Source organism: Vicugna pacos, chromosome 12 (genome assembly GCF_048564905.1).
Source record: "Vicugna pacos chromosome 12, VicPac4, whole genome shotgun sequence".
NCBI lineage: Eukaryota > Metazoa > Chordata > Mammalia > Artiodactyla > Camelidae > Vicugna > Vicugna pacos.
The window spans coordinates 20,715,422-20,733,718 of record NC_132998.1 but is presented as its reverse complement, the minus strand read 5'-3'; the positions used below and the strand labels follow the sequence as shown (position 1 = coordinate 20,733,718).

Genomic DNA, 18,297 nt, shown 5'->3' with positions numbered 1-18,297 from the left:
GAAGAAGCAACTGGAAACCATTTGGGGCCTGTCCCCCTCCAGGCCCAGGTTTCTTCTACCATGGCAGCTGCTTGGCCCAAAGCCTGCTGGGAAACTGCTGCCTGGAGCACTCAGACATGTAAGGAAACAACACAAAAACACAGAAAAACCGGAAAACCCAGATGGGGCAATGATGTGGGGAGATAGCTTGCCTGGGCACCTCAGTAGCCTGCCTCCTCCTGCTAGTAGTAGGGGTACTCTGGGGCCTCCCCTGGGCTGGGGCAGTCACCAGCAGCTGCTGGAGTGCCATTGGCTGCTGGGCCTTGTGGGCAGAATTTGGGGTCATATAACTGTTGGCCCAGGCTGAAGACCTGGCCACTCTGGTTGGCGCCCTGCATGTAGCCCATCTGCAGGGACATGGAGGAATTGTCACATTTGTCTGTCTCCAGCTTGGTGTCATATATGTGCCACTGGGTCCCTGGAGTCATCATGCCCACAGGGCTGGCACACTTGTTTGTGCCCATCTGGAGGCTGATGGTTGAGTGGTCCAAGGGTGGCAGGATATGGTTCTTGGGGTCATACAGATGCCTCCTGGTGCCATAAACTGTCATGACCAACTGGCTGGCACATTTGTTGGTGCCCATCTGCAGCCCGATGACACACTGGCCCGCCTTCATGGTGGCATTGTTGAAGTTCCGCTCCTGCTTCCCTGATTATTTGACACCAATGTCCACACCACTCTGCAGCCCCTTCGTCTTGGCCTTCTGGCCAGGGTGAGAAAAGACATGTGCACCTGTGCCATGCTCCTACTCTTTCGAACAGGTAGTTGGCCTCGAACAGGTCCACGGGGTCATGCCATAGCTGACCATGGCCTTGATGAAGTTGGAGAGGTTTTCTAGCTGGCACTAGTTCTGCATGGAGCAGTTGATCTTGGGGACTGAGCCTGGCTGCAGCTTATTCATGAGTGTGCACAAGATAAGCCCATCCTTTAGACCCTTCTGGAAGTCGGGGCCTGTGGAGAGGCCAGTGAGTCCCTCAGTCCAGCTGAGGAGTTCTGCCTCCTTCTGAGGGTCAGATTTGGACAGGAGCCAGTTCTTGACCTCTTCAGAGAGCCCATAGGGGGGTCCCTTATTGAATTGCGTGGAGCTCATGGCTGGCAGGCATGGTGGGCGTGGGACAAAACAGGACCAGTCCTTTTTTTTTTTTTTTTAGATTCTTAGATTTTAAGATTTAAAAAATGAACTTATTTAACAAGAGAAACAGACTCACAAACATAGAAAACAAATTTATCGTAAGGAAAGGGAAAAGAGGGAGCGTGGTGGGATAAATTGGGAGCTTGGACTTCTTAGATACTAACTACTATATATAAAATAGATAAACAACAAGGTCCTACTGCATAACATAGGGAATTACATTCATTACCTTGCAATGGCCTATAATGAAAAACAATATGAAAAGGAATATATATATGTACTATATATATATATATATATATACACATATGAATTACTATGCAGTTGCACCAGAAATTAACACAACATTGTAAATCAACAATACTTCAATAAAAAAAGAAAGTTTTCCAACATACCCAAAATTCCTAGAAGAAAAACAGTAAATTTAAAGTAAAAAGAATATTTTGAAATAAGCTCATCATCCTTAATAGCCCAAATTGAGACCATACCTTCCAAATGAAAATTTTGTCTAGCCATTATGGTTTGCTTTGCTTGCTCCAGATATATTTTTGTATCACAAATTATTTACGGATTGAATGTTTGTATGTCCCCACTTCCAATTCACTCAAGTGTGGGTGTATTTAGAGAGGGGACCTATAAGGCAATATTTAGGGTTAAATGAGGTCATAAGATGCCCTAATCTGATAGGCTTGTTGACCTCAATAAAAAGAGACACCAGAGAGCTTGCTCTTTCCACGACGCACTGAGGAAAGGCCATGTGAGGACACAGAGAGAAGGTGGCTGTCTGCGTGCCAGGAAGCCTCATCAGAAACCAAACGATCCAGAACCTTGGTCTTAAGACTTAGTCTCCAGAACTGTGAGAAAGTAAATTTCTATTGTTTCATACCTACCCAGTTTATGGTACTTTGTTATGGCAGTCTGAGCAGACTAAGACATATACTCTATAACATTTGCAGTTAGTATTTCCCACCACTCTTTTTTTTAATTAAGGTATAATTGACATACATTATGTTAGTTTTTAGATGTGCAAAGTAACTATTTGATATTTTTATATATTGTGAAATGATCACCACAATAAATCTAGTTAATATCGGTCACCACATGCAATTATATATATTTTTTTCTTATTACCACAACACGCATTCTTGTTTTGCTGGCTAAATAGTAAATCAGGGGAACAGAAACTGATTCACGTCCCTTGTTCATTTGCTTAAGCTTGCATTACTTAGAAGTAGTAAGCATTTAAATTTCTTGAGTAACATGCCGTTTTTTATAAGTAAATCAAAGTTTCTTTCCATTTTTTTCTCTTTTTATGTATGTTCTTTTGGCAGATTTAGTATTGTATTCCTCATCTATTTTAATTATTATAGAAATTAGTGGGAATGTCTATGACAGTGTGAGAACATCTCTGCCCTTGCTATTTACTAATATTTGGCTTTTCCTCTTATCCCTGCTTATCCAGAGTGAGAAGTTAGAAATTCATATTACTCCAAACATAGACCATAGGCAGTGAAATATTAACAATTTTGTGTTCATGGTCCTTGTTAAGATTTTAATGAAAACTGTATATCTTTTTACAATAATGGACAAGGCCAAATATATGTATAATTTTATGTGCTCATGGACCTCTTGAAGCCCATTCAAGGACTGTCCTGGGTGTTTCTGAATCCCAGGTTAAGAACCTCTGTTCTATGTAATGTAATTAATTCTGTTCATCACCTTAGGTAGGACTTAATCTGAGCTGTCTCGAAAGACTTGACAGAAGAGAGGTGGTGGGGAGTTACATAATCTGAAATAGCATTTCAATTTCAACATCAATACTTCTTAGGGATAAGTGTGAGTTTCCGATTTTGTAAATTTTATAGTACTGAGTAAACTAAGAATTTTGTAAGCTCCCTAAAATGGCCTGCAGCTTTCCTGATGGAATTGGCCAAGTAGGTTGCCTGTGATATTTATAAAATCATGTGGGGACTATTTCAAGGCCTGATCACAGACTACACATTAAAATGAGTCATGATGGTGACCTATACTTTGAGCCATGGAGGCAAACAGCCTCAAGGGAAGTCAGAGCTTCTGAAAAGCAGCTTGTACATTCTAATACATGTTATGTTATCCTAATAGAAGTAAGGGAAGAGGAGTGATCAGAGGACTTCTTGAGTTGCATCTCCAACTACGGGAAGACTGTCTCAAATTCTGGTAGGGAGGGATTTTATTTTTCTCATCTTCATGGGCACAACTTACCCAGCATTAAAGCTGGAGACCCCTGCTGTACCATGACTTTCCCACTAACTCCGCAAGGGAAGATGAGAAAGCTTATGGTATTTAGTCTCACTTTTTTTTTTCAACTAACCATAAAACTCAAATTTATTATGACTTTAGTTTGAATGTAACAAACCAATCCATATGAAAAAGAATAATAATTGAAGATTCTTTCAATGATACTTCAATTATAGTGAAAGTTCCTAAAAATGTCCCTCAGTAACCCTCTTTATTATTAGATACTAAAAAGCAAACCCAAACAAAATGATACTTTTCTGTTACTGAAGGGATGCTCTGATGGACAAAAAAATGCATAATGCACAATATGGATAATAATGCTGCATGTTTATTGATCATCAAGATATTACTACTCCTTTCAGAAGTTCATCTGATACCAATGCTTTGTAAGTGTGGTATCAGAGGTACCAAATGTTGATGATGCTCTGTGGATGACAATGTGCTGAGGACACCTTTGATATGTAGGACAAAAGTTTTAAATGCATTCAGAATCGTGGTAAAATATACATTTTTTTTTACAGAGAACAAGGATCTTCTGCTAAATCTTCAGAAATAACAACTTTGATGCTGCACAAGCTGTATTTTCTCATGTGAATGCCGCAGAAATCTGTTTCTCCTGAGTCCTGTGATATTTATGAATGCAAATAAGAACAGAACTTTCTTCCTTTAATTGCATCTGGTAAATGGTCAGAATGATAGATTGGAAATGTTCTTAGTCAGTAAATTCCTTAGACAGAGCCAAACACCGTTACATACCACCATTAAACCGTCACTTCCACTTGCCACATATACAATCACCATGACTGTCATTCCTTCCACCACTAAGAAAATACTTAAGGTCTTCTCTCTATTCATATGTCTTTACTTCCTAGCCTCATTTTTTTCAATAAATATTTGTTGATAGATATCCTTTTGGATTTTACAGTCATGCCAGTTTTGAGATATTCCACCTGTTACTTCGGGCCAGAGATAAAATGATACGTTTCAGAATATTTTCTAAAAGTCCTTGTGAGATTGACTTGGTGACTGATCAAAAGCAGTTTGACACTGTCAAAATCGGTTTGACACTGATTTTGAATCCTGGTTCTGCTAATTGCATGGCCTAAACAATGGAAGCTTTCTGAAACTATGTTTTCATATTTGCAAAAATGGGAGTGATAATGTTTGCAATACCTTTCTCAAAGAACTACTGTATTGACAAAAATCAAGTAACATATATGAAGGTACCTGGTAAACTAAAAAGATGCTTTTTAAATAATAATAATAATATTGTTATTATTTCAATAGATCATAACTCCTTATTTCCATTGACAAAGATTGAATTTATATCTGCCATTTGAGGCATTTTATGTTTGTACAATAGCACAAAAAGTTTCTTTTTACTTTACACTATATGTCTTTATCTCCATGTAATTTAGCAGAAAAGCAGTGGCTAAAGCAGTCCTTGGTCTAGTGTATGGAACAAATCAGTGGAAAATCTAGGCTTAGAATAAGGCTGCTCTTTAGAGTCTATATAGTAACTATTCACTTTCAATATTTAAAAATTATTATCATATTTCATCAATCAAAATTGACCATTTAAATGAACATTTTTATCTGACCCAGGACTCAGATACTTAAAAATCTTGGCGAGTTATTATCTCTTTGTTTTCTTTCTTTGTTCTTTTGGTCAACATTTTTGGCAGAAATTCAATTAATTTTAATAATTACTTGGTAGACATGTGTGCCTTTCTGGGTCTCAGGTCTATTATCTATGAACCGAGATTAATACTAATATTTACTTCATAGGTTTGCTGTAAAGATTCAAAGAAGTAATGGAATTAAAATATTCAGAACTCTCCCAAGGACAAGTAAATACTGATAAAATATTATTTCTTTTGTTTTAGTATCAATCATTCATTCAAAAAATTGGCTTATCATTTGCTATGTGCAAACTGCTCTTCTAAGGGTGTAGAATATAAAAATTAATACAATGGACAAGATTCCAGCTCTCATGGAGTATATATTCTAGTTTGAGGAGAAGAGAGACAGATAATAATCAATAAGCATAAAAACAAAGACAATATGATATTGCTATGGGAAAAGTGTAGAGAAGGGGGAGGGCAATTTATGAGTGCCTCATCAGGAATGAGGGAAATTAGCAAATTTAAACAGAGTAGTCAGAGGGAGAAGGGTATAGCTCAAAGTGGTAGAGCATATGATTAGCATGCACAAGGTCCTGGGTTCAATTCCCAGTACCTCCTCTAAAAAGTAAATAAATAAACCTAAGTATCTCCCTCCCCCACAGAACAAAATAAGTAAATAAACAGAGTAGTCAGCCTAATGGAGAAAATACAAACAAGGAACAATCTGAAGAAATGCGCTAAAATGCGCTAGCCAAGAACACATTTGGTGAAAGAATGTTCTAGATGGAGTGCACAGCCAGTGCAAAGGCCCTAAAAGCCTGTCACATGAAAGAATTTAAAGAGCTCACTGTGACTAGAGTAGAGTGAGTTGTGAGAACAATGGCAAGGGATGAAGTCAGGGAGAGAACTGAAGACAGACCGTGTAAATCCCTGAAAAGACCTGCACTTTGGAGCAACTGCAAGGTTTCAAGAAAAGGAATAATGCCACCAGGCTTATGCTTTTAACCAGATCACATTGCCTGTTATGTTGAGGACATGCCCCAGGTAGGTGAAGGCAGACACAGGGAGATAAGTTACAAAGCAATCAGAACATCTGATGATGGAAGCTTGGACCAGGAGAGAGCAACAGGAATGGTGATGAATGTTTAGGTTGTAGATAGATCCTGAAGGTAGAGCCAATAGGATCACCTTACAGAACATAATTCTTACAATGCCTTACTTCAATTTTTATGCCACCGAAAGCTCCAAGAAGTGATCAGAGACACAAAGATTTTGAAGTTTCCTAAGAAAGGTGGGAATTAACTATAAAGATTAGTTTCAGGTCTCTACAAACAGCTTCTATATTGAAAAAAGATTACCATAAAAGAAAGTTTGATTATTTTATGAAGGCTACTGGGTACTATCATCAAATATTGATTTTATGACCCACAACTTATGCTATTCCCAGAGAGACAAAGCAGAATGTAGGTGCAAACACAAGAAAAGATGGAAGGGTCTATAGAGCTGAGGCTGTAGATTGTTGGTTTAACTGTAGAATGTAGGAGTAAGCTACTTGGTTGTGAATTCTGTTCTGCTACTTACTAGCTGGAATTCCTTCATATGTAAAATGGAGGTGGTGATAAATTTAGTAAAGAACTCACAAGGTTGTTTTAAGGATTAATGAATTATTTTAAGGAAAGGGCTTAGAGTAGTGCCTAGCAGTTAGTGTTATGTAAGTGTTAGGTGTTATGTTTGTCTGGTGGCAGGGCTGGGTTCTCTGTTCTGGTTAGCTCTCATTGCCATTTTATGGTTCCATGACTCAGCGAGTTTGCAAAAGTGTATGTTTGTTAAGATGTGGGTGATCAGACTGTGAAGGACTGATTCAATTTCAAAAGACTCAAATCAATTCCATTCATAAACCAAAATAACCAATTAATTTTTTCTCTGAAACAGATGCCAAAGGGACCAAATAGACATGTCAGCAAGGACAAAATTCTCTTCCAGAATTTTTATTCCCCCATAGTGATCAAAAAGTAGAGTTAGCTTCTCTTTGAATCATTAAACATTCTTCCTGTATTCTGTTTTTCTCTTTATCTGTTTTAGACCCACCCGGATTTTTTTGTTTTCCTTTGGAGTGCTCCTAAGCATTTATTTTTCTCAGTGCAATTAAATTTTTATTATGTAATCCACAGGGTTCTTCTGGATTTGGCATTGCTTTGGAAGTTTCAATTATTTTCCTGGGCCAAGAGGAACTCTGTTGAGAAGATAAAATATAGGATTTTAGCAATAATGTTATTCCCTTGGGTGGTGTAAGCAACTAAATTACGTTGCAGGAAAACACATCATTAACTTTTAATAACAATATTTTCTGGAACAGGAACTCCGGTACACCAAGTTAATGTACTTTAAAATAAATTTAAAACAAAGATATGTGTATACATGCACACTAATAAAATTATGGGGAGTCATTATAAAAGAAAAATCATTATAAAAGAAAAGTGAGCACCCCAAAGTAAAATTGATTATATTTCTTAGATCATGTTATTGGTACAATTTGAAATAATGTTCATTGGATCTGATGTTCTGATTCAATTCCATAAGTTACTCAAAGGTGTAATGTTTGTTTTAAAGACACCACACTCATATCTTACCAATTGTTGGAAATATACAATGTTAGTAACAAAAAGACTCTTTGTACCAATACAGCAGGAAGAATATAGTTTATTATTGGGGAAGCATTGTCAGATTTACATACATGTAGGTTAGTATGAAAATGACTACAAACTCTGTACAGGATTGTACAAAAATTTGTAAAGTAGAAGAAAGAACAATAAAAATGTATCTCCCTGAGAGATAAATGTTGGGATTGTCTCCTGTAAAGCCCATGAAAAAATAATGAATTAAATTTAGAAGTATGTTTTTACAAGTTCAAAGATCAGAAAGGCCCGTGGCCTTGCATTGTAAAATCAGAAGTTCAGGCCTCTGATTGGGCCTATTATGTTTATAAGGAGATGCTCTAAGGAGGAGAGGATAGGGAGGTAGCTGCCTTCTTCCTTTTTATCAAAGATAATTTCATCATGTTACCCTTACATGACTGGAAAGAGCAACTTTAATAATATTTATTAAGAAACTGAATACCTGAGAGGACTCTATGTAAATATGTATGTATGTATATATGTATGTATATATATGTGTATTTATGTACCTTTCTATCTCTATGTCTTTTTTCTGCTCATTACTGACTTTAATTACTGGATCAGGAGAAATAAATATAACTAACTTTACAGAGTTTTAATACAAGCAGTGAATATATGGCTAAAATCCCTTTCCATATATTTGAAAGTCATCTGTATGGTGATATCAACTATACCATCTACTGATTAAATTAGGCTCAAAAAAGAATATATATATGACACCACTTAGTTTGTGCAAGAATGACTTAAAATGAAAATTAAAACAAAGTCCTTGACAGTTCTTTCCTAAAAGTGTGCTTAAAATTAAAGTTTTGAAATATTAGAAAGAAGTAGCAGAATTATCATTATATGCATATGGTATGATATTACTGAATACCTGGGAAATCTAGGATAGTTTAATAGGGTAATGAATCACTATTTAAAAACGACCAATTTTTATTAATTAAAAATAACCAGTTAGAAATTTTAATAGAAATGATGAAAAATGCTACTTAAAACAGCAAAACAACTTACTCAACAAATGCATACAAAAACATATGTAGGCCTTATGAGGGAATTTTGGAGAAAAAACAGTCTCTTCAATCAGTGGTACTGGGAAAACTGGACAGCTTAGTGTAAAACAATGAAACTAGAACATTCTCTAATACCACATACAAAAATAAACTCAAAATGGATTAAAGACCTAACTGTAAGACCATAAAATTCCTAGAGGAAAACATGGGCAGAACACTCTTTGACATAAATTTGCAGCAACATTTTTTTTCAAACCAGCTCTATTAATGGAAATTAAAGCAAAAATAAACAAATGGGACCTCATTAAACTTAAAAGTTTTTGCACAGCTAAGGATACCATAAACAAGAAGACAACCCACAGAATGGGAGAAAATATTTGCAAATGATATGACCGACAAGGGACTAATTTCCACAATATACAAACAGCTCATACAGCTTAATATCAAAAAACAAACAACTCAATCAAAAAATGGGCAGAGGACCTAAAAAGACATTTCTCCAAAGAAGACGTCCAGATGGCCAACAGGCACATGAAAAGATGCTCAATATTGCTAATTATCAGAGAAATGCAAATCAAAACTACACTTAACACCAATCAGAATAACCATCATTAAAAAGTCCACAGAAGATAAATGCTGGAGAGAGTGTAGAGAAAAGGGAACTCTCCTACAGTGTTGGTGGGAATGTAGTTTGGTGCAGCCATTGTGGAAAACAGTATGGAAATTCTTTAAAAAGATAAAAATAGAGTTATCCTGTGATCCAGCAATCTCATTCCTGGCCATGGATCCAGAGAAAGCTTAATTTGAAAAGATACATGCACCCCAGTGTTCATATCAGCACTATTTACAATAGCCAAGACATGGAAACAACCTAAATGTCCATTGATAGGTGAATAGATAAAGCAGCTGTGGTGTGTGTGTGTGTGTGTGTGTGTGTGTGTGTGTGTGTGTGTAATGGAATACCACTCAGCCATAAAAAAGAATGAGATGATGCCATTTGCAGCATCATAGATGGACCTAGAGATGATCATATTAAGTAAAATAAGTCAAACAGAGAAAGACAAATATCATATGATGTCACGTATGTGGAATCTAAAAAAAATGCGAATTTTACTTACAAACCAGAAATAAACTCATGGACATGGAAAACAAACTGTGGTTACCAGGGGGACGAACTTTGGTTACTAGGGGGGAAAGGAGGGAAGGGATAGATTTGGAGTTTGGGATTAATAAATACACATTACTATATATAAAGTAGATAAACATGGTACTGTATAGCATAGGGAACTATATTTAATTTCTTGTAATGAGCTGTAATGGAAAAGAATCTGAAAAAATATAAATACGTATGTATGTATATATATAACTGAATAACTTTGCTATATACCTATCATTGTAAATTGACTACAATTCAAAAAAAATAAGAATTATAAAAAGAGACTACACTTTGATAAAGAAAGAAAATGGTGGGGAAAAAAGAAAGAAATCTATAATTTCACTATCCAGAAACAACCACTGTTATTTTTTCTGCCCTTTTCTTATATATAGTATTATGTAGTTAAATTTACTATATATAGAACTTGGTTACCATTATGATATAAGTATTTCCCCATATTTATAAACTCTACAAATCCTTATATATATATATATGTGTGTGTATGTGTCTGTGTGTGTGTGTTAATTAGAGTAGCATTATTTGTTATGATGAAAAATGATGAAGTTTAATGTACTTTAGATAGGGAATGGTTAAATAGATTATGTTCATCTTGTGGGATTTTGTAGGGCATTTAAAAATTAATGAAGTAGATCCATGTGTGGTGAGATGAAAAGATTGCCCAGAAACATTTACATGATTTACAGAGTAATATAAGTAGTGTGATAAAAAAAAAACCACACTAAAAATAGAGTTACCATATGATCCAACAGTCCTACTCCTGGGCATATATTCAAAAAAAGACAAAAAGTTTAATTTGAAAAGATGCATGCACACCAACGTGCATAGCAGCACTATTTACTATAGCCCAAACATAGAAACAATCTAAATGTCTGTCTACAGATTAATGGATAAAGAAGATGTGGTGTATATACAAAGGAATATTACTCAACAATAAAAAAGAATGAAATAATGCCATTTGCAGCAACATAAATGGATGTAGAGGTTATCACACTAAGTGAAGTAAGTCAGACACAGAAAGATAAATATCATATGGTATCAGTTATTTGTGAAATCTAAAAAAAAAAAAAGAAATAATTATTTACAAAATAGAAACAGACTCAGACATAGAAAACAATCCTGTGGTTACCAAAGGGGAAAGGGCAAGGAGGGATAAATTAGTAGTTTGGGATTAACAGATACAGACTATTTAAATATAGATCAATTAGAAATAGGGCCTACTGGATAGCACAGGGCGCTAATTCAATAACTTGTAATAACCTATAATGGAAAAGAACCTGAAAAAGAATATATATGTGTGTCTATATATGTATATGTATAACTGAATCATTATGCTACATACCTGAAAGTAACAAAACATTGTAAGTCAACTATACTTCAATGAATTTTTTTAAATTATTAAAACATGTAAATTCTTGACCCAACAATTCCAAATCTAGGGATTTCTTTTGCAAATAGTCATCTGAAGCTGGTGCTGTCCCTATCATGAATGAGGTTTGAACAAAGTAGTGGCTGCAACTTTGAGACATGTTTTGTGCCAGGAAGTTCACCCGAGACCCTACCACATCTGTACTTAGCCCACTTCGTTTACTTTTCCCAGCCTGGCTTTTGGGTTTGCAGTTCCTGAGTTAAGGTACTTGCTAATCAACCCCCCAAAAAGACAGTTCAATACCAGCTTTTCTACCTGCATGTCTGAGAGTCACTGTACTTCTGTTTAGAATGAGCTTTTTTTAAAAAAAATTATGCTTTTCTCTTGATCTCAGATCACTGACTTCTTCTCTGTTGGTTTAATAATCTTATACTGCCTAGATCAATCAGGTTTCCTTTTCAGTTTGGAGCCTGGCATTCTGAAGAGAAGAAATGAGTAGCTGCAGTGTTTAGTGTAACTTCTGTTTATCAAATGTATTGCCTCTGCATGTGGTGAAAGTTCCTGGCTCTCATCATCAGATACTTTCCTAATTACTTTTTTCCAATTCAGTTTGACTTGGCTGGAGACCAGATCTATTAACTCTCAATTTCATCAGGAGCTCCAGCAAAATTTTCAGTCTGCCACCACTTCTCCTTAAGTTATGAGTTTCTGTGCTGGGGATTTTTTTTTCCCCAAAATAATAACATAGCTCAATTTTTACTGGAAATCTGTCAGACTGCATTAAATAGTACTAGATTGAATTAGCAGTTTCCAATCCTCTTTCTCAAAGCTGTCACAGAGTAGAACCACACAATCTGTTCATTTGGTTCTAGGGCAGATGTTTTGTCCTGACAAAAGTTTTTTTTTTTTTTTCCTTATTCCAGCCTGTCTGGAGATTGAAATTTTTCTTAGGAGGATTGTAAGAGGAACTTAAGGAGAAAGTTTCTTTTTTTTTGTTGTTCACATCAGCAACCTCACTTTGTGTTTATTTGTTAGCCCATACTCCATGAGCTACCTGCCTAGTAGCTCAGCAAAACCAAAACTGTGGTTTCTGAACAATAGGTTGCAAAATGGGAACTAATCCAGAGCTCTAGAAAATGAGATGCTTTTAAAAGAAACATGTAAACAATAGAAAGGTCTGATATTTAACCACCAGCCCTGTGAGTTGAGAATTAAACCTTCCAGTTTGATGATGCCCATAATGTTTTGAGGAACATCAGATTTATGGTCAAGAATTGGATTTAATGCTGAAGGGGAATTAGAGAAAGAAATAGCTTATTTAACACATAAGGAAACTATACAAAGGAAGTTAAGGACCATGCTAATAGACACACAGGTGGCTAATGGTAGAACCAGAGTAATAATACTAATCCTGTGAATTCGGGTCACCGTGTAAAGAGTGAATCCTGTAAAGCATAAAACTCCTGTGTTTTAGGAGCCTAAAACCAAGCAGGGACCATGGGACATGCACAGTGCACACGGACAGGCACACCCTAGAACAAATGCCACGTGAAGACAACAGCCCTCTTTCATCTCAACAGACCTTAGCAGGAGTGTGTTAACTAACAAACTCTAATGTGTGCATCAGAAGTAACCACAGGGAAAGGAGACTAGGCCATTCAAAAGTAAGTGAAAAGCCAACAACTTTGGGAGAAGTTTATTAGCAGTACAAGTGATCACTAATTGTGAGGAAAGAGGAACAAAACAACAGATTCAGCATTTGAAAAACAACAGTTTCCGCTTGTTGAGACAGGTAAGTTTGAATGTGAAGCTTCCCTATATATCAGTCTGTGGGCTGAGGGGGCCTTGAAAGAAGGCAAATTAAGTAAAAGAATGCGGAACACAACAAAAGAAAGGAACCCAACTACAGCGACGAGATCCAGATGAAGTACCTCCAGGATCCTCAGCTGAGGTATTTTGCCGTTATGAGCATAAAGATGTCCAATCTGATGAACAGAGTCTGTTAAGAGAGATATCCCAGTTGCATATTCTCTTCGTAATTCCAGAGAAGAGGCAGCAATGCGAGAACCGCCCCACCCCCCACCCCCCATAATGTAATAAGATCCTGCCATTCAAGTGGCAGGTGTAGGACAGAGTCCAGGTCTGGGGAAACAAGGTTGGTAAGAAGGACACAGTGCAGGTTCAGTCTTATAGGAGAATTAGGGTCCTGAGGAGAAGAATTAGATCAATTGTGAATACATCCTTTGACCATATGGATAGAGGTGGATGATGGAACAATTCTAAGGAGTTAATTAGACGATAGACTGATGATCCAGTATTGGCTCACTGCAGAACAGGTTTTATGATCTTCATATGTACATACACTGATACATATCACTGATAAAGTCTAGTTTACATGATAATTACAAGTATTAAATAAGATATCAAATGTAAAATGCTTCATGTAGTTACTAGTCCAAAACAGACCTTCAATAAATGTTAGATTGCTCTGAAATAAGGACACATATTGGTCTCCATTAGCCCTAAATTTTAATCAACATGTGCACATTTATCTATAATAGGTTATGTGTACTTACTTCTATGTTGTGATTATTAATGTAAATGATGTAGTGAGATGTTTTAGCTCATTGAGATACAAACATGAAATGATTTTACATATTTTAACTATGCAAAAATCTCTCTTTCTGGCTGAGTATTTATTCTCTCACTTAATAAAAAAGTTTGATGTGTTTGTCTTAAAGAAGGAGGTCAGAGTATGGGAATGGAGGCGGGTTATAAAAAGTCCTGTGGGAGATCATTACTTTTCTTTACAAGCCCTTCTGAAAAAGATTTGAGGGATTACCCATGGTGGTTACCCATGCGCACATATTACTGTGTTTAAAAGGGGAAAAAAAATTGAATGGTGGCAACTCAGCCACCCTACTCCTGGTATGGCTGAGCACAAGGAGGAGCTATTAAAAATATTTAACAAATCTTATGGTACTCACTAGTCAATATATAAACCAATATAAACTAAATTTTAAAAAATTTTAATTATTTTCTAGGTGAGCTAAATTCTATATTATAAACACTGTATAAATTAATTTTATTGTATATGTGCTTGTCAATGGAAGTGTTTCAGTGTTTTAACACACCATTGTCCAGCCTATGAACCAAATGAACATCATTTGACCCTCATTCAGTTGCTTACTTAGCTTTTTTTCTTGCCAACTGCCTTCTCTACTCTGCTTTCCAGGCTCATCAAAATTGCTTGCATTTCCCTCAATGTGCCATACCTTTCTGCTTTTCTCATACCATTTCCTTTGCCCAGGATAGACTCAGTCTATGTTTCCTGCCTGGGAACTGTCTCATTATCTTTCAAAAGCTCTCATGCCATTTTATCAATGAATATAGTCCTGACTGTTCAGCATTGAGATCTTGGTTTATTCTTATCTTTTTTTCATTGATAACTGAGTCTGTGATATGAAATGTCAGAACACTTCTAAAATAGTTATTGTAAAGCTGGAATCCATGTGCTCAAGCGCTTGGGCACCTTCAGTATGGTTGAGTCTTCACAGCTTGTGTCACGACATGGGTGGTCGTATCAAACTCTTGCTCCTTGGTGTAATTTGAGTGTTAATGAATTCTTTGTAAAATGTTCAGACAGGGACTTATACTGATCTGTTAACAAAATGTAGCAGATGCTAAGCCAACGTGGAGCCAATAAAACTTCCCTCCCTCTACGGTCTCTGCTGCATGCCCTGCCCCTATCCCCAAGCTGAAAGGATAAATGAGCAAGCAGAACATCTAAGGGACATATGAAAAAAAGCATGTTAAACAAGAGAAGGGTGCCAGTAGTTTGGAAACACAAAGAGCTTCCTTTTTTCAGGAGAAAAAAAGAAATTGTTTTCAGAATGGGACTTACTTTCTGAACAAGACTCAAGCATCTATGAAGCTAGAAATAAGACTTGTAAAGAAAGAGCAAACTCAGATCAGAAGGCAGGTCTGGGAGATCTGTGAAATGGTGCTAAATTCTCTGACAGGTAATAATTTAACAAATATGCTACTGAGATTTTCTGTGATGACGTTTGTAACACTCCTCCCCCGGGACGTCTTTCTACCAAATGACAAAATAAATATTTCCAATAGTTCTACAATTGCAACCATTTCTAAACATTTGTTTGAGAGTGCATATTAACAATCCTCGATTATACATAATAAAATGGAGGCCAAGCCAAATGGAAGTCTATATGCAAAACACATATTTCTACCATTTTGAGTTACCAGACAAGTTCAGGATTCCTTATTCAACTTACCACAGCCCTTCCTCCATTCCCTTCTCCCCGTCTTATCCTTCACGTGGTGCCAAAGGAAAGGTCTGGAAGCATGGTGATGGAGTGGCTGTTACGGAAAAATCATTCAAGCTTTTATATAGTCTCAAGTCGTGATACCAAATCACGAACGTAAGAGGAGAATGGGTGAATAAGTTTTGTTTTATTTTATCTTCAAGGCAATATTACTTCTTCCTCCAATGCATTGTTCTTCAGAATAAGTTCATATTTTTTCAGGACACAGTTTCACTTGTCATCCTTGGAACAAATATATTCTGGCCATATTTTGTTTGACTTTTCTAATTATTCCCCTGTAAGAGTATACCTAATTCCTTTTATTCTCTCTGGCTCTGTTGTATAGGTGAAGTATCTTATTTACTACCTTCCTTTTCAAATAACCCATTCTGTTCAGTATTTGTATTTTTTAATTATTGAGCTAAAGGGTCAGCTCATTTCCAGTCTTTCATGGGTTAATTTTGTTCAATTCATTTTCTGAAGTGAGTTTTTTGCAAAGAAGAAATTTATAGATAAGTAACATTGAGAGGGAAAAAGATTAAACACATTTTGAAAAGTATTATTTTTTTAATGACCACGTCCTCTGTGGTGCATTATCAGCATGGGCGAGAATGGCTCCATTCTGCTTCATCGATCTCACTGGAAAGCCCATGTCTCTGCGTATGATCAATCTCACACACAGGGACAGTAAGCACAACATGATGAAAGACCTGAGAGGACCACGTACTCCTCCAAAGGCTTATCTCACTAGTTCACTAAAGTTGTCAATTTCTTAGCTAAAAGCTAAGCTTTTAGTTCCAGAAGAACAATTAAATTTTAAATTATAACCTGATAAAAAGAAATGGACAAGCTAAAATGCAAAGGTTAATCTCTTTCATGAGATAAAGTTTTGAGGATCGAGGAGAGGCACATGGGTTTTCCTGAACTGCAATAATCTCAGCGGCAGCACTTAACACACAACGTAAGAAAAGGGAGTGTGAAGATGCTAGAAACATTTTCTTCACTTTACAGTTTTCTTCTTGGTATGTATGATCTTCAGGATTCATAGCTGTCAAGGCTTAGTCAAAATTTTCTTTTTCTTTTTCTTTTTTTTTTTTTTTTGAGTTTATTTTCCACTTGTTTTAAAACATGTTTCTCTTCTAACCAGAAAGAAACCATGGTAGCTATCTGAGCCCATGTGTCTTTTGCTTTTTTCCCCCTCTTTGTTATTTTTTCTTTCTGCCAAAAAGAACTCTTTTTCTTCCTGTCAGAGACAAATATTTACCACGCACTGTGCTAGGTGATGGAGTTTCTAGAAAAAGTAAATAATCTCTAACCACAAGGAATCTAAACAGCATTGATTTATTCAATGCACACAGAGCTTCACATCAGGATTTTCATCCCTTAGTCCTAACTATGAAATTCAGCCCCGGGCTGCCAGGCATTTGAGGAAAACTTCTAACATAAAGACATAGATTATAACAGTCACTATCAAAGAATTAAAAAGAAAGGATTAAACAACAGAAGAAAGAGTCAACATTATAACTAATATTAACCAGTAGATATGCTACTACATTTGTAAGAAGAAATGGAGGATGACATAGGAAAAAAAGTCAAAACAAAAACAGGAAAAGAGTGCTTCAATTAAAATTACTATAGCAAAAGTTTTAAAAGTCAATAACATTTTGGCAAATAAATTTGAGGAACACATGTAAACTAGCAGAGAGAAGGTAAGAAACAGAGCATCATCCATGAGGTCATACATCTGAGTAACAGCAATTTCCAAGAGTAAGAAAAATAAACACAGAGGGGTAAAAATTATCAGAGAAACAACACAAGATTATTTCCTAGAACGGAAAGATATGTATTCTCAGAATAGAAGAATTTACCATGGACTCAGACATCAAATGAGAAAAAGACCTATTCCCAGGCATGGCATTGTGAAATATTGAAAGAAATGAATGATTTTTCAGAACTTCCAAGAAAAATTAGGTTATAAAAAGAACAAGGAATAAGGATAGAACCAGTTGTCCTGACAACCAAACTGTAAAATCTAGAAGACACTAGAGCAATGTCTTGAAATTATTTTTAAAATGACTTCAAAACCTAGACATTTATATTAAGCTAAACTATCAATCAAATATAAAGGTAGAGGTGGACTAATCAGAGTCTTCAGCAGTGCAAGTTCTCAAAAATTTACCTCCCACTCACCCTTTGTTGGACAGATAATGGAGGATGGACATCATCAAATAAAAGGTGTAAATTAATGTAGAGGAAGTCAGGGGACCCAAGAAATGGAGGACAAAGCAGAGAAAAATAGGTAAAGGGAATTCCTAGGTATTTTGCAAAGAGAATTCCCAGAATGACAATGGTGCCCAAAGAGCCATCAAAAAATTCAACAGGAAGAAGGCAGCCTCCAGAGGGAATGGATTCAGAATAAAAAAGAATAAGAAGAAACAAGTAGACTGAGAAGGAGCAGGAAGGAGGAGGACAAATACATAAATAGGGCCCTTAGATTATCTGGAAAGTTAGGAATTAAATGTGAGTAATAACCTATTGGAAGGTTTGGGGAGATTTAGTCAGATATTCAAAGAAGGCTGAGCAAATGAGTAGAAGAAAAGAAAAAGGAGGAAAAGGAGAGAGGTGGGCGGGAATGGAAGAGAAGCTGCAGCAACAATTATCTACAGGTAA

At 36.2% G+C, this 18,297-nt stretch overlaps 1 pseudogene; it reads right to left on the bottom strand.

Annotated features, from left to right (window-relative positions):
* Window positions 1-200: 200 nt before the first annotated feature.
* Window positions 201-1,130, bottom strand: LOC102539725 (calponin-2-like; annotated as a pseudogene).
* Between the last annotated feature and the right edge of the window lie 17,167 nt (window positions 1,131-18,297).